Genomic DNA, 23,971 nt, shown 5'->3' with positions numbered 1-23,971 from the left:
CAGCAAGAAGGAACAGTCAGCCGGGCCTGGTGCAGAGCTGTGGCTGGTGTGATTATTCGTTCCATCATATAGCCCTGTCCTTAGCACCTCAGGGCCTTCCCCTCACCCCTTCCCTGGGTTGTGCTCCCCCATAACGTCAGCACATCAGCCCACAGACCTGCTCTTCTGGAGAACCTGAACTAATACATTCTGTAGGTGGCAGTTCCATTACCTTATCAGATTCAACCCAAATGATGTTACCTTGTCTGGGAAAGCTCTGATATGGCCTGATACCCGCCCAAGTTCATGCTCCCACAGAGCCCTGAATTGCATCTGTAATAGCACCTACCACATTGTATCAGACCTATGACCAAAAACTCATTAGTTGTTTTCTTGCCTGTCTCCCCAACCAGACTATAAATCCTTCCATGGACCACACTCAACTCATTGCTGTCTCCCTAGCATTAAGATGTTTGATAACTGAGCTTTTCTGATTCAGGTAGTTAGCATCTGTTGACATGTAATGGGGTGGGGATTGTCTATAAAATCTCTCCCACTCACTTTAACCCTGCCTTGAGAAAATGTCTCTTCTATCTTCTCACTGGTGCTGAAAACACTTTTTCCAGAAGTTAAAAATCACAATGAGAGGTAAGATGTAAAATGTAAATATCTCTGAGAAAAGAAACATAGGTCCTTAAATTCTCACGAAGAGGTAAATGACTGAAAGGGTAGTTCTTTTCTGATAGAGGCAGGCAGTCATCAGGGAACACAGAGGCAATAGCGATGGTCAGCCTAGGGCATTTTATTCCACTAAAACCAACATCATGCATACAGCAAAGAGCTCTGGGGGCAATGAGGGGTGAGGGTACTCCCTCGTCAAGTTAGCTGTGCCATGCATCTGGTGCCCAGAACTCCTACTCCCTGATGGCTCAAGTTTGTGATGCAGTAAAGGAAACTCTCCCAAAAGCCAAAAGACCTGTTTCTTTAACTGGCACATCTGCCTCCTGCTTGCTGTGTGATCCTGGGCAAAGCCCTTACCTTCTCAGTTCCTTTAAATATAAAATGAAGATGATGAGGATGATACATTCTCTGGCTCCTTTATAGGGCCATTGGAAAAATCAGGTAAGTAGCACATGTGAACCCACTTCCCAATACATGAAGCAATTTACATGTGTGAGGAATTTATTATTTTTATTAATATTAAAATTATTATTTTAATAAGCTCTTGCTAGAAGGGCTTTCTTTCACAGAAACTTGGAGCTCTCAGGTGGAAAGTCAAGGGGCAAAAATTCCATCCTCTCTGTGTGACTCTCCGCCAGCCACACCCGGAGTGGTGTTCCGCCTTTAGGGCTCAGGCACCAGGAGTCCGTGTGCCCCCAGAACAAGGAGAGCTATGGTCCTCCTGGCATGCCCTCACCACGCTCCTGGGCCCCTGAGCCCTGAGAGGAGGACCTGTTCTCTAGGCCTTTCTCCTGGAGCCGATGGGCTCCTCACAAGTGACTGGAACTCTGCCCGGGTTGGACACTGCAGAGTCCTCAGTTCTTACCTTGGGTTTGACTGGAGTGCAGTGGGGTGGGGTGTGTTTTTTTCTCTTTGGTGAGAAGTTTAAATGAAGAAACTTGAGAAAGAAAAGGACCACAGTGTAAGATGAGAAGAGTAGGAGCTGCTGCAGTGTCCTCTCCCAGGGAGGTGTCTCTTCTCTCTAGGAAACACCCCCACACTTAGCCTTTCCCAACTCTGGATGCTCATCATCATTTCTGCCAAGTGTGATGAGTCAAGGTAGTTGCAAGGTCTGCACAGGTGTGAGGGGAGGGAACCATCCCCCCACCCCACCCCCACTTCAATGCAGAGGCGTCACACCATAAGAAGCCACATCCAAGAGAGGCATGCGGACCAGGGTATAAGCTGGTGAGGCCACTTATGCCACTACTATGTGCCACATGAGCTTTTAGCAAGGGGGGAAGCTTCCATTAAAAACTGCCAAGTCAAGTTAAAAAGCAAAAGATACAGTACTGAATTATTGCCAGTATTAACATTGTAAGAAAACAACATGGTGCCAAAACATCCCCTTAGGGTACATTTAGATAATAATGATAATAAGGGTGGCAAGGGCTTCTCAGATCTGTCAAGAATCTCCACGTCATGATCTCCTTTAATCCAGCAATGCCAAGCTGTGCAGCGAGGGGGGCTGAGGCTCACAGCAGTAGGTTCCTTGCCCCCGGTCACACGCTGGTTAGTGACAGTTACTTATCCTTAACTCAGAGCTTCTGACTCAAACTGTGGTGTCCTTTCCACATCTGACCAGCAGCCAGTCTGGGTGATATTCCCCCATTTCAGAGAGCTCAAAAGCCCTAAAGAAATCTTTAGTCCAGTAATCAAGTCCTAAACATGGCTTGGCCACAGTGTGAGTCTAAGCAAATCACTTCCAAGGCTGAGTCTCAGATTTTCCATCAGTAAGTACAGAGGATTGCACTAGAGGAGTTTGAGCTCTGTCCTTTTTAAAAGAATTTTAAGCAATTATACCCTTTCCCCAAGTGAAATCTTGTGAGAATCCCCAGTCTATAAACATCTACCTAAAAGAGCTGCTCTACCCAGCAGTTAAACATGTACCCACACGACAATCCACTCCTGTGTAGACACTCAACAGAAATGCATTAATTTGTCCACCACAAGGCATGAGCAAGAATGCTCAATAGCTTCTATGTTCATGATACCAAAACCAGGAAGCCACCCAAATACTCTTTAATTGTAGAAAAGACCCAGACAGTGTTGTAGAGTCAGGCATAGAATACTACACAGCAAAGAAAAAGAGCGGCCACTGCTCCACGCAAACCCATGGATGAATCTCCCAGGTATAATTTTGAGGGAAAGAAGCCAGACACAAAAGAGTACAGGCTTTATAATTCCATGTATAATTCCATGATATTCAAAACCAGGTGCGATCAGAGCAGTGGTTACCCTGGGGGAGGGTTCTCACTGGGAGGGGACAGCAGAGAGCTTGCTTTGGGTGTGGGAAGGGTTATCTTGATCTACACAGATGTATACATTTATAAACTCATCAGGTTTTATCATTGAAATTCATGCGCTTTACCTCAAAAAAAAAAGTATAAAGCAAAGTAGAATTGCTCTCATTGAAGCAAACAAGAGGATCTTGAAGACCCATTTGCTGAGCGTCCACTCACTACCTATATCCACCCGCCCCTTCAGGGCCTCTGAGAGTCTGTGGGGAGTTTAAAAGACCACCAGACTAGGCCATCTCTAAGAAAATAGTAGCTCTGACAGTCTGTGATCCACCTTTAGAATTTAGCTTCAGTTGCCTGACGGCAAGCATCAACCCACAGGAAACTTCTGTCTCAGGCACCAACTCCTCATTCCATGGTTATCTTTTCTCACCCATGTTCTCCTTGCCTCCTTTCCACCCTCCAAAGCCCAAAGTCCGTGTGCTGCCCCCAGGACGGGAGCCACCACCTCACCCGGAGCATCACCTTCTGCTTCCAACTTCCCAAGAAGGCCCATGACAGCTCGCCCCCTGGTGGTGAGCGCACGCGCCTGGCTCCATCCCCATAGGTTCAAATCCTGGCTCCTCTCCTTGCGGCTGGATGTGCTTCCTCTTTGTACACTGATGTTGGTCTTGGTACAGACCTCACTGAATTGTTAGGGGAACTAACTCAGGACAGGGAGGGCACTGAGCGCATCATTCTGACATTGGCACAGTCCTCCAGGTCTGTCATTGCTTGCTCAGAGCTAAAAATATATATAGCTTTAAAAACTTAACAGTAATCCAGTAAAATGTTTCCCACATGTTTTGCTGGACTTCTTCCTCACAGCCTAGTCTCCTTTTGAGTACTCTGAAGTTTCCACAGTCATATCACTGATCAATGATAGAGTCAAGATTTAAACCCAAGCCCTCATAACTCCCATAATATGAGTTCATGGCTGACCTGCTTAGTGTAACAGAGTGGACAGGGAAGGTACCTAATCCTAAAGGAGTGACTATGTACGGGGGCTACTGGTGTGATCGGAAAAGTTTCTAATCTAACAGACCTGGGTTCCAATCCCGGGCTGTGTGGTTTACCAGCTGTATGAACTTCCACTGTTTAATTTCTCCAATCCTAATTAGGTCACCTGTAAATTGAGACAACCTGTAAATTGAGACACTATAATAGAATGTATTAAATGAGTCTCATAATTGTAGCCAAAAGGAAAGAAAAGTTAACCCTGGGGGTTTCCAGTATCATGGGATGCCGATGGGGAGTGATTTGGGGAAGGGACCATACACTTCATCCACGCTTCACTAAGACCTGCCACCAGTTCAAAACAGAACCCCTCAGCTGGGGACACCCCCTCCTAAGATCAGGGACTTTTCAAAAGATCAAATGATGCTGAAGTGCAAAATGCCAACTTTGTCTGTGGTTCTGGTCTCTCTTCCTCTGTTGTCAGTTTTAAAACAGTTGCTAAAAACTAACCTCCTCTGTCAGCCTATCTTCCTCTTCTTGTTTCCAAGACAGAGCCTATGACAGAATAGAAGGCAGTTTTAGTTTTCACATAGCCCATGTTTCTAATTCTCTCTTTCTGCTCAGCCCCTGATGCTACTTTCTCTCCCTACCTCGTTTTGCTCTGTAAGCACAGCTATGCCTTAAGTGAGGGGAAGGAGGATAACATTGTGGACCCCATGATTTTAGGGCTCCCAGGTTGCTGCAAGGAGCATGTGGCTGGAAAAGTGACTCAGTCAGAAAGGAAGGATTTGGCAGTAAATGTGGATAAAAAAAGGCCTGATACTTAGACACACCCGATCTGAACATGACCCTTTCCCAGCTCCAGAAGGCAAGGAGACAGTCATGCTTCCTTGCTCACTTCCACACAGATTGCTAAGGCTGCAAGGTTTTCTAATGACACCCTCCCCCCACTGCAAACTGATGCCTTCAATGGCCAGTGTGTGGAGACTGCCCCTCTCCAGACCTGAAAAAACATCACCGTGTGAAGTAGGCATGCTCACACAGCTGGGGAAAGTATAGTTTTCCTGGAAAGGCATTTTGGCCCCAACAATGGAGTCTTGAAAAGGCTGGTACTCAAAAACTCTAACTGTATCCAGTTTATGAGGGAGCCTCAGCATGCCAGGGTTTCACACACAGAACTGCCACCAGCCGTGTGCTTGCAAGACTCTTTAACAATGCTCAACATTGTCTTAGCCCACTTCCATTTATTTCTAGTGCTTAGGGCTGATTCAGTCACATTCTGTTTCCAGTAGGACTTAGTCTTACGCACTTATAAACTTTAAACTTATTTTCAAGCAAGGACTCTTTCTTCTTACTGCCACCCCCCACCAACGCCAAACACTTACACCAACTCCAGTCCTGCATCTCTGAGGAGCTGGGTGGAGGGGGTGGGGGTAGGGCTGTTCTCACAGCCCCCAGCCCCTCTATGCATGGCCTCTTGAGGCAGGTCGGAAGGATGGTATGGCAGAGGCATCTCCTTACTTAGCTGCCCATGCTGAGGGGCTGATCCTCAAATTTCAGTGGTGGCTGCTTCTCTGGGCAATGCAGACGGGCCTTTGGCTTCCCCTGCATGGCTGCCTCTCGTGCAGCACATGCATAGGGTTCTTTGCAGACTTGTGGGGCCACCTCCTGCATAAGGACCTGACTTGGGCTCCAACTGCTTCCTTCCCTTCCCTTCCCAGTCCCAACCAGAGTCAGTCCACCCCACATGCCCCAACTACAAGGACCACCTCATCCAGTCAGCAGCCTACCTGGGGAATAATGACAGAACAGCTCAAGTCCCACTTCCCGAGGTGTTCTCTCAGCCCGGGGGAATGTACACATCCTTGTTAGACCTGAAAGACCACAGGCCCCTAATACTGTCTCTTTCTCCAGGCCCAGTGCTGGCTCAAAAACTGTTAAAGGAAAAGTAATTTTAATTGGGTGGTGTTATTATGAATTTTAAAAATCCCACCCAAAACCCCACACCTTGACTCAAGTCTGCTAAGCACACATCCCTCAGGAGGAGGGCCTGGTGAGAACAGAAGGTGGGGTCAAGTCCCACCTGAGGCTCAGGGCAGCACAGAGGGCACTGTGCAGCCCCTTCACGGGAGAAGTGAACCGGGGCTTCTCAGGGCCAAAACCCTGAGCCAGAATCACCCACAAGAATGTCAGCCCCAGAGATGGTGGGAATCGTGGGGAGGATGGAGGATTTCTCCCACAAAATCAAACTAAGAGCTTCAGTCACTTTGATTTAAACCTCAAACTATGGCGTGACCTCAGTTACAAACAGTGGGGTGGCATCCTGCACAGGGATTAGCTTATCAAGTCAGCCCTCCAGGTAGTAATGTCATAAGTCAGAATACCCTTGCAGCCAAACCCTAGCATGACGCCATATGGGAGACAGGCACATCTCAGTAAGTCTGATGAGCCAGTGTCCCTAAAGTAGTTGGTTTGAATGAGGTGCCATGTTGAACCCAAAATACATCTCTTTCCACTGAGAACCACATCATCATTTCTGCCAAGTTCAACTAGTCAAGGTATTTGTAACGATCTGCCAAGGTTTGAGGGAAGAGAATGTTGACTCCCTCCTACTTTAATGGAGATGTGTTGCATTATAAAATGTCACATTCAAGAGTAAGCAGCATTTAAGATGGAATACATGATGATCTTCGGAAAATACTATCTGCCATACTAGTGTTTCAATGGAAGAAGAAAGGCTTAGAAACTACTGAGTCAAGCTAAGAAATAAAATGTACAACAGTGAATCACTGTAAGCAGCCATCTTCCCCTCATCCTGCAGACACATGCCTCCTCCCGGTTCCTCGAACACAGGGCACTCAGGACCTCTCCCCCGTGTTCCTCCCTCGGCCTGGAGTTGCTGTCGTTGGCTCTGCTCAATGTTCAGGTCTTTCTTCGAAGAGATCCTCCCTTGCTAGCCCAGCCATAAGAGCCCCTCTAGTTGCAGACATAATAATGCCTTGTTCAGTTAGGTCACAGTACTTATCTCCAGCTGAAGCTCTTCTATGGGTTTGTTTGCTTGTACATTGTTTACTGTCCCTCCTCGCCCCACTGGAACATGAGCTCCGTAATGGCAGTAGCCTGCTTACCTCGTCATTTTTTATCCTGAGCACCTGGTGCATAAGAAGTGGTCAGTATTAGTAGGGAGAAGTCAATTAATGAATACACAGGTCACACAAGATTGTGGTACCCCCCACTCCAGTGACCTCTGGTCATTTATGACTTCATTGTTGGTGGTGGGAGAAGGCAGCAGAGCCACTGGTTCTGATGGAGAGACAGAATGAATGCTTCTTGTTTGACCAAGGGGGAAAATACAGGTAAGCCCAGGATTTTCTCTGGGCCTGCAGGGCAGGTTGACAGCAGGGTGAGAAGCTAACACTTCTGGATCCTTGACAATTGTCTAGGCGATTGCTCCAGATGTGCCTTGTCACCATCCCTGCACTGCTATTTCACAATGGTGTACAAAGGATGAGAATTGACTCCATCCCTAAGGAACACCTCTTGGGACATCTATCTGGTCACATGGCACATAGGAAGTGGGTTAATGAATAAGCATGCAAATGATGAAAGGTTGAAACATCGCTGGCCTGCACAGCAGAGCTGAGATCCCTTAGCCTAGTATTCAAGTCATTCCACTCTTCAGCCTCTTTGCAGAGTTGAGATCTCTCTTGAGCTTAGTTTCCCCATCTGTGCAATGGGAAGCAAATAATCAGCAAAGTCCCTTCCAGCCCTGATGTTTGAGAATACCTCTCTTGGACATGAGTTCCTTCCTCCAGCCAAACTGATCTACTTACTGCCTTCCGTGTCCCCCACCTAGACATAAACCTAAAAATATTTGCCTTTGCTTACCCTGCTCCTCTGCTAGTAATACTATCATTTCCTCTCTGCTCTTTGAAATACTATGTAGCCTTCAATGATTGATGGAATTTCTACTCCTAGTCTTCTTCCTTATTTGTCCCAGCTGAGAATATTTCCTTTTTATAAACCCTTGGGTATCTAATCCAAGAGTCGGTAAACTATAGGCTTCAAGCAAAATCTAGGCAATGGGCCAAATCTGTTTGTTTTTGTAAATACAGTTTTATTGGAACACAGCCATGGCTATACATTTACATATTGTTTATGGCTGTTTTTGCTACAATGCTACAATGTCAGGGTTGAGCAGCTGTAACAGAAACAGTATGGCCCATGAGACCTAAATATTTACTGTCCAGCCCTTCACAAAACGTGTTTGCCAAATCCTGGCTGATCCATGCTTCTCAAACTTGGGTCGCGAAATCCAGGCTGAGAGCCAGATGGAAGACATCCAAAGCTTCCGGTCATGATATAGCTTCTTGGAGCATCAATTTTACTGGAAGGCTGAAGGGAAAAATATGGTTATTGACTATAAATGTGGCCACTGAAGCAAACATGTTTACATTATGAAGTGGAATTTAGCATATGCATGAAACTGTAAGTTAAAATCCTGATGTGACCTAAATTCCAAGCTTGGGAAAGGCCTCTTCACATTGCTGCTGCTCCTCTACTGTTATAAATATTTTGGTATTAAAATTGGGGGAGGCACCCATCTATGCTATTCAATTTGAGGTTAAAGCATACAGATTATGGGTTTCTGTATCCTCACCAATTCTGACACAGTGCTTGCCTCTAAGAACTCCCAGAAGGGCTGGGGTCATTTACCAAGGTAAATCCTAAAAGGTCCTCACCTGTGGGGTTGGTTAAGGGAGTTCTGCCTGATGGTGGAGGGAGGGGCCGGAGGACTTCACCTGCAGAGGTCTCATTCACTGTAGGAGACTTTTAGTGCCTTGACTGTTGCTATGGCAACAAACAGTCTCACAACATTTTGTTAAACTAACAATATTTGCAACGGTGCCATCACCCATTCAAACCAGATTAGTTCCTTCCCGAGCTGAAGGCAGAACCAGTCTTATAAGTGAACAAGTGATAACCTAGTCATTTTGACTGTATTTGTGTATTTATTTAGGAGGAGGAAAAGGGAAAGGAGATACTACCAAGTTTACCCCCCACCATTTCCCTCACCTTAAAGCATCTCTTTCTAAAGCCTTCTGAGATCAGAACAATCCCTATTGCATAAAATGGTAATCACGCAGTTGCCATTTGATGTTGTTTATCTTTGTTTTGTTTTTACAAGGGGAACATCCTAGGGAAGGCTGACACACAAACTTACTAACCTCTCAGTAGGCATCAGGAGGTGGTTTTGGCAGTCAGGTGTGCAAGGATTAGGCAGCCCTAAACTCCCGGTCGGGGCTGAAAGATCTGGGGCCACCTCAGTTCTGCCATGGATCTGCTGGGCCACCCTGAACAAGCCACTCACCGTTCTGCACCTTCGTTTTCCTTTCCTGGAATATGAAAGTAAGAAGCTGGGTGAGGTTGAGGAGCATTTCTAGCTGTAAGATTCTACAGCTCAAGGCAGCATAGTTAACAGAAAAATCAAGGTCATGACCACATGGCTAGGCCTCAAAAACATAAACCAGATTGGAAAAGGTTAGTTGCAGAATGGCTTGTACCATATGATACTATTTCAACCTTTTAAATTAATTTTTGAAATAAGTAATACAGTCCATTCACATTGCTCACAAAAAATTTTTAAGGAATACATTTCAAAGTCTTCCTCCCCTCATCCCATCCCTCTTGCCTCCCACATGCAAAATTATGTTTTTGTATGTAAACTTTCAGAGTTTCTTTGTACAAATACAACAAAAATGGATGCACAGGCTTATTTTCCCTTTTGCTATACAAAAGGTAGCATACTACACATATTCTTCAGCACTTTGCCTTTTTTTTTAATCTTAACATGTATTGGAGAAATTTTCATGTTAGTGTAGAGAGTGTCTTCATTCCTACAGGATTCCATTACACCATAATTTATTCAACTAGTCCTTTACTGATGGGGGAGTAGATTGTTTCTGGTCTTTTTATTACAAACAATACTTCAATGAATAAGGCAATGAATGTGCTTTTGAACATGTACAAATATATCTATAGACAAGCTCCCAGAAATTTTGTGTTTGCATTTTTTATATTGTCAAATTGTCCTCGATAGAGATTATACTAATTGAGTCACCCAGGATCAAAGTTATGAGTGCCTCTTTCCTGACAGCCTCTTCTACAAACTGTGTTACCAAATCTTGAGTATTGACCAATTTGGAAGGTTTTAAAAATGGTATCTCAATGCGACTGTAATTTGTATTGCTCTTGTGATGGATGAAACAGTGACTATTTTCTTGTCATTAACAGCCATTTGTATTTCTTTCTCTGTAAAGGAGTACTTTTAACTCTTTTTCATATATGTACATTTTAAAAACACATCATACAATGGAGATGGTTTATGACCATGGACTCACATAATGGAGGACGGGACCTCAGCTGAGAGAGGTTAGTTGCTTCTGGAGAGGAAGACAGGAGAATGGGACATGGGAGAAACACAAAGGGACTCCCACTGAATATGTGACATTTTATTTCTTAAAAAGAAAAGACGTGAAGCAGTGACAAAAAGAAAGTAGAAAAGGAAGGGAGGGAGGGAGGGGAGGTAGGGAGGGAGGGAGGCTTTAAAATAGAAAATAGGCTTTAAAATCAATGAATCTGAACCTGAATCTCAGCCCCACCGTACAGACTTCGAGGCCATTGACAACTCTCCAAACCTCTCTTATTATCAATTTCAACATCTGTAGGACACACATACCCTATGCCTTGCAGAGTTAGTGTGACGACTAAAATAATCTATGTAAAACCATGATTAGCACATCACCATGTTTCAATGGTCATATGAACTTTTAATATTAACTTGGTTATTATTATTCAAATGTATACAATGCTTCAGTCCACAAGAAAGGTCTGTTGACTTTTCTTGGCTCAACTACCTCTTGTTCTTGTTGGGTTTCCCAAGGAGTCTTCTTGATATGCCAGTGATTTCAACCTCTATGACCCCTTTTCCCAACGTCCTCCCCAGATCTGTCCCTGTGGGTATGACTTGTGTGACCGGGAAGCCCGAGTGTGAGAAGCTGAGGGTGTGGCCAAGGGCAGGAAGGGGGAGTTTCCTCTGTGTTGCAACCCATTCCCAAGAGCTCTGACCTCTGCTAGCCCCCGAGGAGCTTAGGCTTCCGGAACACTGTGCCAGCGTCTAGGAGGGCGAAGCCCAGTACAACCCTCTCTCAGAGCAAACCACGGACAGCAGCCTCCCCATCATCTCTCCGCAGGGGCCACAGACAGGAGAGCTGCAACCACTGCTGACCTGAGACCTGCAATCCCCGAGGCCTCAGAAGGGGCCATTTCCTCCCTCTAATTTAGTTGGTATCACAGCTGCAGGCAGCAGGTGGTCCCACCGAGCTCCGCCTACACGGGGCGCCTTCAGCCTCTTAGGTACGTCTTTGCCCAAATGAAAGACCCAGAAAAAATATTCCTTTGCAGTAAATTCCATTCATCAGAACAGGGAAGTAATATTACAGCAGTGAACTCTGTCCATTCCTTACAGCTTTGGCTCATTTCCTGAGCTGAAATGATGTCTTTTCTTTTTCATTTACTTTGATTCTGAAACACCAGAAAACTAGAGAGGAGAAAAGAGGAGGAGGAAGAAGAGAGAGGAAGAAGGGAGGAAGGAGGATGGCAGAGGCAGAAAGAAAAAAAAGGCTCGAAGCAGATGGCATCTTAGACTCTTTGGAGAGAAAGCTCTGGAATGACCTGAAGGTTTGCGCCAGGCCCCTGGGTCCCTGATCAGCCTGCGCCAGGTGCTGGGGGACTCTTAAGTAATGTCTGCACTGATGACATCTAGAAGCTTCACCAAGTCAGCAAAGACAGCATCCTTCAATTATTGGCCGGAATGAGCCAATAACACCCATCAATTAACTAATGAAAATCAGGGGGAAAGATATTACAGTTAGCCATGGTTAGTGAATATTGATTCACCCTTTGTAGAACTGATCTGAAGGAAAATTGTAAGACACACAAAGTTTAAGTTTCTTGGCCTTTCTGAGTATTTCTTTTCTCTTTTAGTGATGTGGAGTCTGTGAAGCCAGGAGCCTCGCCCGTAGTGCCCCTCGCCAGGTGCCCTACCTCTCCTCCCTTCAGCCAAATCTCCCTTTTGGTGACTTCCTTTCCCAGAGCTGTTTGCTGGCAGTCAACCACCTGCTCTGAGACACCAATTCATTCTAAAGTGACAGTGGAGGCAGTGGTGGGCAGAAAAACAACCCTCCGGAGATATTCATGCCCTAGTCCCCAGAATCTTTCAGTCTTTAAAGGGAACTGCCAGTAGGTTGAAGGTCAAGGACCTTGAGATAGGGCGGTGTCCTGGATCATTGCAGTGAACCAGGTCTAATTACTTGAGTCCTTTAAGGTGGAAAACCTTTCTCTGCTGGGTCAGAGAGATGAAAAGGAGAGTAAGAAATCCTGACTTTGAAGATGGAGGAAGTGAGCACAAGTCAAGGTCTGGGCATGGCCTCTGGAAGCTGGGAAAGGCCCTAAATGACAGCCAGCAAGGAAACAGGATCCCAGGCCCACAATCACAGGGAATCGAACTCTGCAAACCACACAGATAAGCAAGGAAACATATTCTTCCCTAGATTCTACAGTAATTCTTGTGTATACTTTGGAATAAGCAGATTATTTTACAATTCATGGCTAGATGTGTCATCCAATCGTTCATTCAACAGTTCCATAAATATTTTTGGAATGCCCATTATGTGCCAGGCACACAGTTCCCAACACACATGGCTCCTTCCAGATGATGTCTACACAAGTGGATTTAGTCAGTGAGTCAGTCAACGAATGTTCACTGAGTATCTACTATGTTTTAGGTACAAGGGCAACTCAATTGAGATTCACAGAAAGAGTCGTTCAGCTATGTGGGAATTCTGGGAAGCCTGAGATTCCAAATTCTGCAAAGGAAGATTGGAACCAGACAGCATCTGAACCCTTATTCCCAATGTTTTTGCTCACATTCCATTTGACACAGGTCACATGGAGATAGTTTCATCCTATGATTTTCCAGTGTTTAAAATAAATGTGATATACTGAACACAGAATAAAACTCAAACTCCTTGGCCCTATATGATCTGGTCCCTGACTACCTTTCTAACCTCATTTCCAGCCATTGCTCTAGGTATTACCATCTTCCTTTTACATATGTGAAACAGAGGCTCAGAGAGACTAACTGGCCAAGTCACATTGCCGATAAGTGATGATACTGGATTTGTTTTTAATTTTTAATTGTAAAATACACATAAAATTTGCCATCTTAACCATTTTACAGTATACAGTTTCATAGCATGAAGTACATTCACATTATTGTGCAACCAATCTCCAGAATTCTTTCATCTTGCAAAACTGAGACTCCATACCCATTAAACAATTCCCCATGCACCCTCCCCCGAGCCTGTGGTAACCACCATTCTACTTTCTCTATGAATTTGACTATTCTAGGTGCTTCGTGTAAGTGGAACTATACAGTATTTGTCTTTTTGTGTGTGGCCTACTGCACTTAGCTTAATGTCTTTAAGGTACACCTTGCTGTTAGCATATATGGAATTGCCTTTCTTTTTATAGACACCACTTTTTCTTTGTCACTCATCCATTGATGGACACTTGGGTTACTTCCATTTTTGGGCTGTTGTGAATAATGCTGCTATGACCATATGTACAAATATCTTAAGGACCTACCTTCACTTCTTTCAGGAAATATATATATCAGTGGAGCTGGAATTTGAACACAGATCTCTCAGCCTCTGGTGTCCATTCTCTTCCCAGGATGCTACTCAGCCTAGGGTGAGTTATGGCTTCCTGTGCTGCAGCTAACCAGATACATGAAATGTTTTTGCTCACATTCCATTTGACACAGGTCACATGGAGATAGTTTCATCCTATGATTTTCCAGTGTTTAAAATAAATGTGATATACTGAACACAGAATAAAACTCAAACTCCTTGGCCCTATATGATCTGGTCCCTGACTACCTTTCTAACCTCATTTCCAGCCATTGCTCTACTTCCTTCAAGCTGGCTCTGGTTCTACTCTTCAAACACACCAAGCGTGCTCCCACCTCAGGACCTTTGCATTTGCTGTGCATTCTCTTTAGGACTTGCACAACTGGTTCCTTCTCATTATTCAGGTTTCAGCTCACATATGACCTCCTCAAAGAGGCCTTCCAAGACCAGCATTTGTAAAGCAGCACCTCCCATCATTATCTATCACATTTTTCTATTTTATTTTCTTCAAAACTAGCTGAAATTCATTTTGTTGTTTTCTAGCTTATTATCTATCTCCCTCACAAGAATGTAAATTCCACACAGAGATATTAATCTATCCTTTCCTCCCATTATCTCCAGAGCATAGATCCATGTCTGGCACAGAGTAGGCACTTATTAAATATTTGTTGAATAAAGGAATGCATAAGAATCTTCACTCCAACATTGTTTATCATATCAAAGAAAAATACAAACTGTGTGAATGGCCATCAATGAGAAATGGTTCAATAAATGGAGGTATATAATATGGAAAACTCTACAGACATTAAAGAGTTAAGATGAACTGCAATTATTGACAGGAGAGAATGTCTTCAAGATATGATTGATTTCTTTTAAAACAAGTTGCAAAACAATAAGCATGTACAATTCTAGTTTGTAAAATATCAAAAATACATGTCCATACAAATCTTTGGAACTATACTTACCAGCTGTTATGCCTGGGAAACAAAAGGAGATAAAGGGAAGAGAGATATTTTCATTTTGCTTCATACTCTCTGTATAATCAAAAAGTTTGACAATTAGCTTCAACTGCTTTTATAATAAAAATATCTTACCATTTTGCTGAAGGGTTTTGTAGAAAAGTATACAATGTTTACAATTTACTTTGAAATATGTAAGAAATAGGATGGGTTGATAGATAGAAAGAAGTTATTAGATGGTTGGGTGGCTATGTGATAAGAAAGTAAAACATTTTCCTGAGGAATCTAGATTATGGGTGTTCACTGTACAAATCTTTCTTTTTTTTTTGTATGTTTGAAAATGTTCATAATAAAATTTGGGGGTGGAAATTTTACTATATTCAATGTACATTTCTTGAATGCCTATTATATGTCAGGCATGCACTGTAAGTTTCTTAGTTTTATTTTCATGCTGCTACAATTTACATTTAGGGACACCTAAATGGCATCTGGATCAAAGGCCATCCTCATGCCCCCTCCCTTTCATTCATGCCACCAGTTATACCACAAGCCAGTCCACAGCCCTCCCAGCATCCTAGAAAACCAAAATTCAACGATATGGCTGCCTACATTGATTAAAGATTTAGACTTGTCTATACTAAGAAGCCAGGGTCCCAGGTAGAGATTAGGCCAGAGTGCTAGAGCATCTGCATCTATTCAAATACCTCAGGAAATGGGCAGCACACTGAAAACAGGTGCTGGAGAGTCCAATGAAGGGACTACAAACAGAGGTGTGCGCAGAGGCAAGGGCGCAGCTGGGAACACCAACACACCCAGGGAGGTCGCTACCATCCCAAGGCCTGAAGGAGACAGGAGAGGTGACCTGCCTCCAGCCCAGCCCATTGGCAACTGAGCGTGTGCACAGCAGCCACTCCCAAGACTGCCGGGAAGGGGGCAACAGGTATTAGGTCCCTTCTTCTCTGTCTCCCCACACTCCCGTCTTCTGCAGGTGCCTCCCCCACGCCAACCCCACGGGAAGCCAGAGAGCAACAACAACCAAGTGACAATGTCTTTGGAGGTCAGTGTCTCATAAGGTGGGCAGGGCGTGGAACTGTGGGTGGAGCACACACAGAGACAGGCAATCAGAAAAACGTTTTTTAAAGAAAGACAAAATAGTATAACTGGAAGAAATTTGAATCAAACTGATCTTATGATTTATTATCCAATTTCCAATACAGGTCACTTATGGAATGAAAGAGGTTGTTATTAAAAATTATACTAGATCTATAGGCTAAGCCAGGACTGTATGGCCACTCTACTTTATCTCTTCTGACCCCCTCACTGTGCAGATGAGGACACTGAAGGGACCCAGAGAGGTAAAATGACTTGACAAAGATGGCACAACAGGTCAGGGCAGAGGGGGAAAAAGCCTGGACTGCTGACACCCGGTCTGGGGCCTTCGATGCATCATCAGTCGGTCACAATGGAGCTCAGCAGCACACTCCCCGCGCCTGCTCAGTGACCTCACATGACTCTGGGAAAAGGCTCATCTTTCTGTCCCAAGAAACATGTGGTTTGGAGCGCTTCTTTCTCTCTTATTTTTTCTTCCCCCTTTTTGTGGTCAAATACTGGTCTAGGCTGGAGGGGAAGCACTCAGGTGTCTGGAGTTTCACTGTGATTTCATCACAAGAGTGAAAGCCCTACAAATGGGAGAATGAAATGCAAAGCAGGGCCCTCTAACAAGCTCCTTGGCCCGTCCCAGGACTGCCTTAGTCACCCGCAGGGCTCGGTTCTGGGAAACATTCGTCCCGTACATCCTTGTCCAACACTATTTATTGAGCATCTGTGAGATGCCAGGCACTGTGTGATGCACGTAGCACATAAGAATGGATGAGAAAGACATGGTCACCACCCTCATGAAGATCCAATTTTGGAAGGGGGTGGATGGCAGATTATAAATACACATACAAATAAACTAATTACAGATATTGTTAGCACTAGAAGGGAAATAGAGTGATCTGATGAACAGCATGAATAGCTGACATCTGTTTGAGTCATCCTTCATCCACACCATTTCATGAAATAGATATTAAGGATTTCCCCCACTATCTGAAAGTACAGTATTCCTATGAAAAACTTTCCTAAACTGATGGCATAAACCAGAGTATTCCCCACTTTCCACACCACTTCAATTCTATGAAAGACCTACATTAGCATGGTAAAGGGCTTTTTCATGAAAATGAAAATCCTCTTCTAATTTCCTTCAGTTAGTGAGAAAAATTTCTAATGTGGGTGTGTCATAAAAGCTATGTGGCATAATGTGAACTTTCGGAAAGCGGGGGAGACCTGTATTATCAGCTCCATCTTACAGAGGTGAGGTACAGAAGTTAGGTGATTGTTCAAGGTCAAACAACTAGTAAGTGTCAGAGCTAAACTTGAACCCAAGAGTCTGGCCTGCAACCTGTGTTCTTGACTGCTAGCACTCTTGGGCAACAGAGGTTCAGAGGGGAGTGCATAATCTCAGTAGGTCAGGCCCTCAGAAGGCCTTTTGAGGAAGTGGCATGTAAGCTGAGATGAGACAGAAGAAGCCATAGGAAAAGCTGGAAGAATGTTCTAGGCAGAAAAAGAAGCATGTGTTGATGGACAAAGATGGGAAGGAGAATGGTGTGTTCTATAATCTGTCAGAAGGCCTGGGAGAATGGGACACAGGTTGTATTTTATCCTAGGTGCACTTTAAAGAGTCTCTTTGCAGACATACATTTTCTCATTTGACCATCAAAGAGCCTGACCATGCCAGCTGAGCAAGCATCATTATCCATGTTTTATAGAATGCTGTACATTGATCTGGGGACCTAGGGTGAAGGTAAGACTGGCCGTGTGACTCTGGACTCATGTCAAGTGCTCTTTCTGCTCACCCTCCTGGCTGAGGAGCCAGCTGCCCCTTTGCTTCCCCTGTGGTCCCTTAACTACAATACCCATGGTATCTTCAGCACCTCCTCCTCCCACCTCAGAATTTACCTCTCCAGCCAATAAATTAATTTCTAGGGGAATCTGATAAGCAAATCTGTTCTCATCAGTTCATGGGTATCAAAGTCCTGCTGGGAATCTAGAGTCAACTTGTCTTCATACTCTTGGGAGCACTTCAACACAAGTTCACCTCCAGCTATCAGCATTTCCTTCTCTGCCAAAACAGAAGTCATGTGTTGATTAAGGCCCTATTGCAGAGGAACCTGGCCAGATTGAGTCTCGGGCCTTTGGTTAACAGGTGGCAATTTGCAGATGCCAACAAACCGCACACTGTCCCAGTCAGCTGATTCCCTGTCTATGAAGATGATCTCGTCCACGTTCAGAAACCAGCCCCAGGAGATCAGGCAGCAGGCCTGGCGCCCCAGGGCTCACGGCTCCTCATCACAGCTACAGGCCCTCTGAGCCTGCACCCAGCCTTCCTCTCAGTGTGTCCCACTCTCTACCTGGACCATGCAGCCCAGACACACTGGAGCATTCATAGCTCCGAGAGCACACCGTGAGCTTTCACAACTCCACGCTGCTCACACAACTGGGGACACCTCCCACCTTCCTCACCACCCCCTGACTCACTGCCCCTCACACCTGCCAAAACACAGACCCCATACCACTGGCCCAGGCAGCCTTGCCTGCTGAGTCCCCCTGAGCCTGGTTGTAGGCACCTTCTCTGTGCTTCCATGATCATAATGAATAATAATCTTTGAGTGCCTTTGATATGCCACACACTCTGTCAAGCACTCCACATGGGTCATCTCAATCTGAAAGTAATTCAAAGAGGTGGATTCTATCATTTTATTTTACCACTGAAGATAGTAAATCACAGCAATGTGCCCACAGGTGAGTGGCATGTGCTGGAGGGGGACACCAACGCAGGCAGTCCGATTTTAGGATCTGGATCACCACCATCTGCCGTGCTCACCATCACAGCTAACATCTGCTGGGCACTGACAGGATACCTCCCAGAGGTCTATGCCGGCACCACACACTTTCTCATTGAAATTTCCCAACAGCATATAAGATTTAGTCACTTCAAGGTAGGTGGTGTGATTACGTCCATTTTGAAGGTGAGGAAACTGAGGCACGGAGAGGTTCGATTATTGAGCTAAACTACACATTCAGCAGAGCGTATAGAGTGTACCACCATGCACTAAAATCACCCAGATTAGTTGAGGCTGCTGGTTATCTATGCAAGACCCCTTCCCCTCCTCTTTCAAAGACTGTACTGTTGGAAATAAAAATGTGTCCAGTTTTTGAAAAAGGCTAAACAAGCAAAATATCTCCCAGCCACCTTTACAGACAGGGTAGCCAATGAAGCACTGGCCGATAGCTTATTGTGGGGCTTCCAGGAAAATGATCCAAAGGGGGCATACTCAGCTACACGAACCCATTTGCATCTTCCCCTTTATCCTTCTTCTTGCTTGCAATATGAAGTCTGGATCACCAACAGCCATTTTCGACCACGAAGCAATCCTACAAAAAAATAGTGGAGCAGAAGGAAAGAATGAACCTGGGATCCTGGTAACATCTCAGAACTACCAGATCGCCCTGGGCCGCCCAGCTTTCAAGGAATTTGGAAGAAAAAAGACTCTTGTTTAAACCTCTGTTGCATTGTTTCTCTCTTACCTGAAGCCAGATGCAATGCCCAGCTCATGTACGTTGTTCTGTGTGGGAGCAGCCACCCCACTAAGCTGTGCAGATCTCAAGAGCCGGGGCCAGGTCCCTTTGGTCTCTGTATAGATGGCAGGAGCACAGCACCTGACTCACTGAGCGACCTCAATCAATTCTGACTTTCTTGCCATTTTACTCAGTCCCCAGTGGAGGGAAAGGAGGGAAAGCTAGGGAACACGTTTCCCCTTCCAGGACACAGAAGTAAGTAAGGGAAGGACAAAAGAAAGCATGATGGGAGAGAAGCTGGCCCACATGTCAGGCACAGGCACCAGGAAGCAGCAGTCCAGCTTCCAACCTACCCAAGTCTGGGAGGGCGATTCTGGCTGAGTGCCCAGAGTTCCACCTACTGCTCCCCTTCAGGCGGTCATGGTGCAACTCCATGGAAACCCAGGGCCAGGAACCAAATTACACTTGGAAAGCGGAGTACATGAGCCAGAGCTGCTCTCCATTTATGCAACACAGCCAGCCTCCCAAGTATTGCAATTTGAGGAATTACCTTACCTCTCCACCCTTTCCTCACCACACCTGACATCCCTCCACAAGGATGGTGATGCCACTGAGGTGTAACACATGCCTTGTCCACCCCCTTAGGACAAGGAGTGCCCCAGCTCTTGGAATAATCAGCCTCTGGAAACCCCAGTGTCCTCACCTAGACAGTGGCAATAATACTGCCCACTCATTTCCATACAGGGAGCGAGTAAGAGGGCCAAATACAAAGATAAATAGGAAAGCACTTAAGTAAACAGTAAAATATTATACAAACCCAAGATAGTACATGTATTCATTTTTCTGGGGCCTCGGCTTCCACAATTATGGGAAAATTCCTTCCAGATCTCACATTTTATTTCATTAGTTTTTTTCTAAACTCAAGTGTAAGCCACTGATTAAAAAAAAAAATCTGAAAAAGGCATTTTCTGAAATGGAAAAGTTGAGAGTAAGGTGGGGTTCCCCTGGAATGGAGAGAGAAAGCCAAGAGTGCGGACAGAGTACCTAAGAATGAGCCCCTACTGTTGGCGTGGTTTGTAGCTCTGGGGTTAGAAGGAGGGAAAGGAGATGGGGTGTGTTTGGTTTCTCTGAGGATAGGACAGAGTCTACCAGCCACAGGTGGTTCCTTAGCTTAGATATTTACAAGAAATTAGTTCCTTTGGGAGAAGGGAATGACAGGGAGCTAGGGCACAGAGACTTCACTCTGTATACCTTTCTAGCTATTCTTTCTTTTACCACAAATGTAATTTTCTAATGTTTAAAAAGGCATTTATATCTGCATTAGGAGTTTAATATGTGATTAACAAAAATATTTTTAAATGACTTAAAACTGTCATGTTGTTTCCCCTTCCTGCCTCCTCCCTCCTCCCACCACCCCCACCCTACCCGATCTCGTCCCCGCTGTGGTGCCACCACATTAACACAGAGTTTTCAGTCCAGTCACTAGCCTCCGGCTATCCTGTTGATGTCACAGGTTGGAGGAAAAAGAGGCTGGGTCACAGGCCAGTTCCTGTCCAGCCCTGTGTTGGGTGCGGGCCCCAAGGGTGTGGTTGCACGGACACTAAGCACAGGACTGTGAATTCCCACCATTTGTCAATGCCCAAGGTTAAGTCTGGAAGAAATTTACTTCAACCCAATTATGGCATTAAGTCATGGGAGGAGTTGCCCATTAGTTAATTCGCTCATCAGTAAAGTCTAGCTTATCTGATTAGCTCATTGCCATCACTCACTCCTACCAACAGGAAGCAGCACCTGAAGAGACTAGACAAAGGGTGCACAAGTTTTGAAGGAGGCAAACATCAGGATTTAAAAGGACCTAAGGGATGATCTAGTCAGGAGGCTATTAACAGGGAAGCTCTGGCTTTATTTATCTTTGTTTACCGAGTAGAGCTGTGACTTCCTTGCATCTGAATGTCTGTCCATGCATTTTCCATTTAATCACCCTCCCATCCTTGTTATCCTTTTCCTGACTGCCCCCCATAGCCATGTCATATGCTTGTTCCACGACATGGCCCTGCCAAGGCTGGTGTCCAGCCTTTTAGCAGCTCTCCTGGTGCCCTCTTGTCAGGGCTAAGCATCTCAAAGGACTACTGCTAGATGCAGGGCTCCTAAAGGAGAAAGCGATGCAAAAGGAGTGGAAAAGCAATGGAATACTATTCAGCCATGAGAAGAAAACAAATCCTACCATTTGCAACAACATGAATGGAGCCAGAGGGTATTATGCTCAGTGAAGTAAGCCAGGCGGAGAAAGAAACAAATGAATTCCCTCATTTGTGAAGTATAACAATGAAGCAAAACTGAAGGAACAAAACAGCAGCAGACTCACAGACTCCAAGAAGGGACTAGCGGTTACCACAGGGAGAGTGGGTGGGGAGGGAGGGAGAAGGGGATTGAGGGGTATTATGATTGGTACACATGGTGGGAGGGGTCACAGGGAAGACAGTGCAGCACAGAGAAGACAAGGAGTCACTCTGTGGCATCTTACTACACTGATGGACAGTGACTGCAATGGGGTATGGGGGGAACTTGACAATATGGGTGAATGTAGTAACCACATTGTTTTTCATGTGAAACCTTCTTAAGAGTGTATATCGATGATACCTCAATAAAATAAATAAATAAATAAATAAATAAATAAATAAAAATAAAAGGAGTGGAAAAGAATTGGACAGACAACACAATCTCTCTGAATCTCAGAAACCTTTGAGTATCCCCTATAAAGGGAGCTAATACTGCCTATTGTAGACTTCGAGAAAAACCTGATCGGTGAAGACATGTGAATTCCCTGGGATACAGAAAATCTTCATTGAATGTTTCTTTCCTTTTCTCTCCAGAAGACTCAGGATGCTTTTCAACACTCCTGCTTTGTGACTCCACAATCCTCACCCCAGGAAGTACGTAGGGCCAGCAAACATGATCAGGATGCTTCAGAGACTGAATAGAGACAGAGAATTAGGAAGTGATCTGCCCCTTGTCACTTGGGGCAGGTGCTTCGGCTAGATCTGCCACCCACTTACCAGCCAATAAGAGCAGTAGGATCTACGCCATCTCTTCCCCAGACCTGTCGCATGGTGTTGGTACTACAGGTGTTAACATCTGATTCTGCACATGTGAGCCAGCCAACGGCAGACACCAGCCACCATAATAAACAAGCCGAGAGCTTTCTCACTGGTTTCTTTTCCTGCTGTATTCTTTTGGAGAGCAATAAATTCTACAGCCAGACTCCTGGCTTCTGGGCTGTCACCTAGGTCAGTCCAGCCAGCCCCTGGACCCCAACTCAGCCAATCATCTCAGCAACCTAGCTAAAACTTCAGTCAACAGGGGCAAAGTGATGGTTTAATATCATGGAAAGCCACCACCCAGGGACTAGGCACCACATGGCCTGGCGCACTGGGTGCCCAAAAAGACTCCCCTGCTCCAATTGGCTGGTCCACCTTCCAGACTCCTGTGTCCTGGGCCAGCCACTGTGCTGACATTTGTTGGCAAACATTAATGCTGTTTTAAATAAGTACATAATCAGATCACAATAGAAACTAGGGAGTCTGGTCCTGACTGAAATCCAGACATTTTGGTCACTAGGAGCACTGACCTTCCGTCTGAGCCTCTTTCTCTCTCCCCTCACGGCATTACCTTTCTTTGGATTTTCCATGGAGTTTCCTTTCTTAGCAGCTGGTTCTTTGGTTTTTTATCATTTCACACTAATTTCCTCTTTGTCACTAGCCCAAGTCTTACTATTACCTCTGCCTCTGCCTCCGCCTCCTCCACATTACTCTTTCTTCCTCCTTTCCTCTTCCCTGTCCCCTTTCTGTAAACATTCCTTGAAATGCTTCACCTCTTGATGAGAACTGAAAAAATCCTGTCAAAGAGAGAGAGAGAGACAGTAGAGTTTATTGGTTGAAAACAGAAGCTTTGGTGTCAGCTCTGAGTCTGAAGCCCAAATTTGCCACTTGGCAATTGTTTAACTTCACGTACATGATCGAGTCACCCTGAACCTCTGTTTCCTCATCTTGACAACAGGTGTAACACTAATCACCTCATGGCACAAGTGTAATGCTGTGTATGTAAATTATTTTGTCAGCAAAGTGCCCAGCATATGGTATACTCTAAATAAAATTTAACTTAAGGGAAAAATGGTCTTCACACAATCTTCATTTTCTATCATGATTCACATCAATAGAGTCCCAATTGGGTTCTCTGATGAACAAAGGCACCAAGCGTGGCCAGGGATGGGAAGGGGAGTGGGTGACAACAGGCTGAGTCCTACTTGTCCTCTCACTTTCAAAACAGATTCTATTTTTCCCTTTTGCATATTAGGTCTTGGAATAATATTCTGAAATATGGATCCCATTGTCACGAAAAAAAAACACCTTTGCAGTTGGTTTAAACTGATTTCCACTTGTGCGTTTGCCAGAACTCTCCTATCTTTGCTCACTCCACCTGAGCAGGTGCCTGACACACAGAACCTAAGAAATCGGTGTTCCATTTCCCATTGCCTCCTCACAACTTGAAACCTCCCTCTCTCCGTTGAAAAGTGTAACTGACATTCTATTCTATAAAGAAGATGTACAGGAGTTTGGCCCACCCAGCAGATTTTCTTGAGAGTTTGTTTCACAGGCCTCTGACTGTCAGATAGAGAAAGACAGCTATTAGGTGCTTGGTTCCGTCTGAA

At 45.0% G+C, this 23,971-nt stretch overlaps 1 long non-coding RNA gene across 2 annotated transcripts in view; it reads right to left on the bottom strand.

Annotated features, from left to right (window-relative positions):
- Positions 1-8,079: 8,079 nt before the first annotated feature.
- LOC118973676 (uncharacterized) overlaps positions 8,080-23,971 on the bottom strand; it is a 40,066-nt gene continuing 24,174 nt past the window's right edge. Inside the window, exons 1-4 of one of the 2 annotated variants that reach the window (XR_005063169.2) lie at positions 19,273-20,553; positions 19,034-19,119; positions 9,164-9,331; positions 8,080-8,330 (exon numbers count right to left, since the gene is read on the bottom strand). This is a non-coding gene — a long non-coding RNA (uncharacterized lncRNA). Of the gene's footprint in view, positions 8,331-9,163; positions 9,332-19,033; positions 19,120-19,272; positions 20,554-23,971 lie in introns of those variants that run through there. The other variant, XR_012129179.1, reaches the window with a different exon arrangement.

The sequence above is a fragment of the Manis javanica genome, chromosome 1, assembly GCF_040802235.1.
Source record: "Manis javanica isolate MJ-LG chromosome 1, MJ_LKY, whole genome shotgun sequence".
NCBI classification, from domain to species: domain Eukaryota; kingdom Metazoa; phylum Chordata; class Mammalia; order Pholidota; family Manidae; genus Manis; species Manis javanica.
The sequence above is the reverse complement of the archived record's forward strand: the minus strand, read 5'-3'. Positions and strand labels throughout refer to the sequence as shown.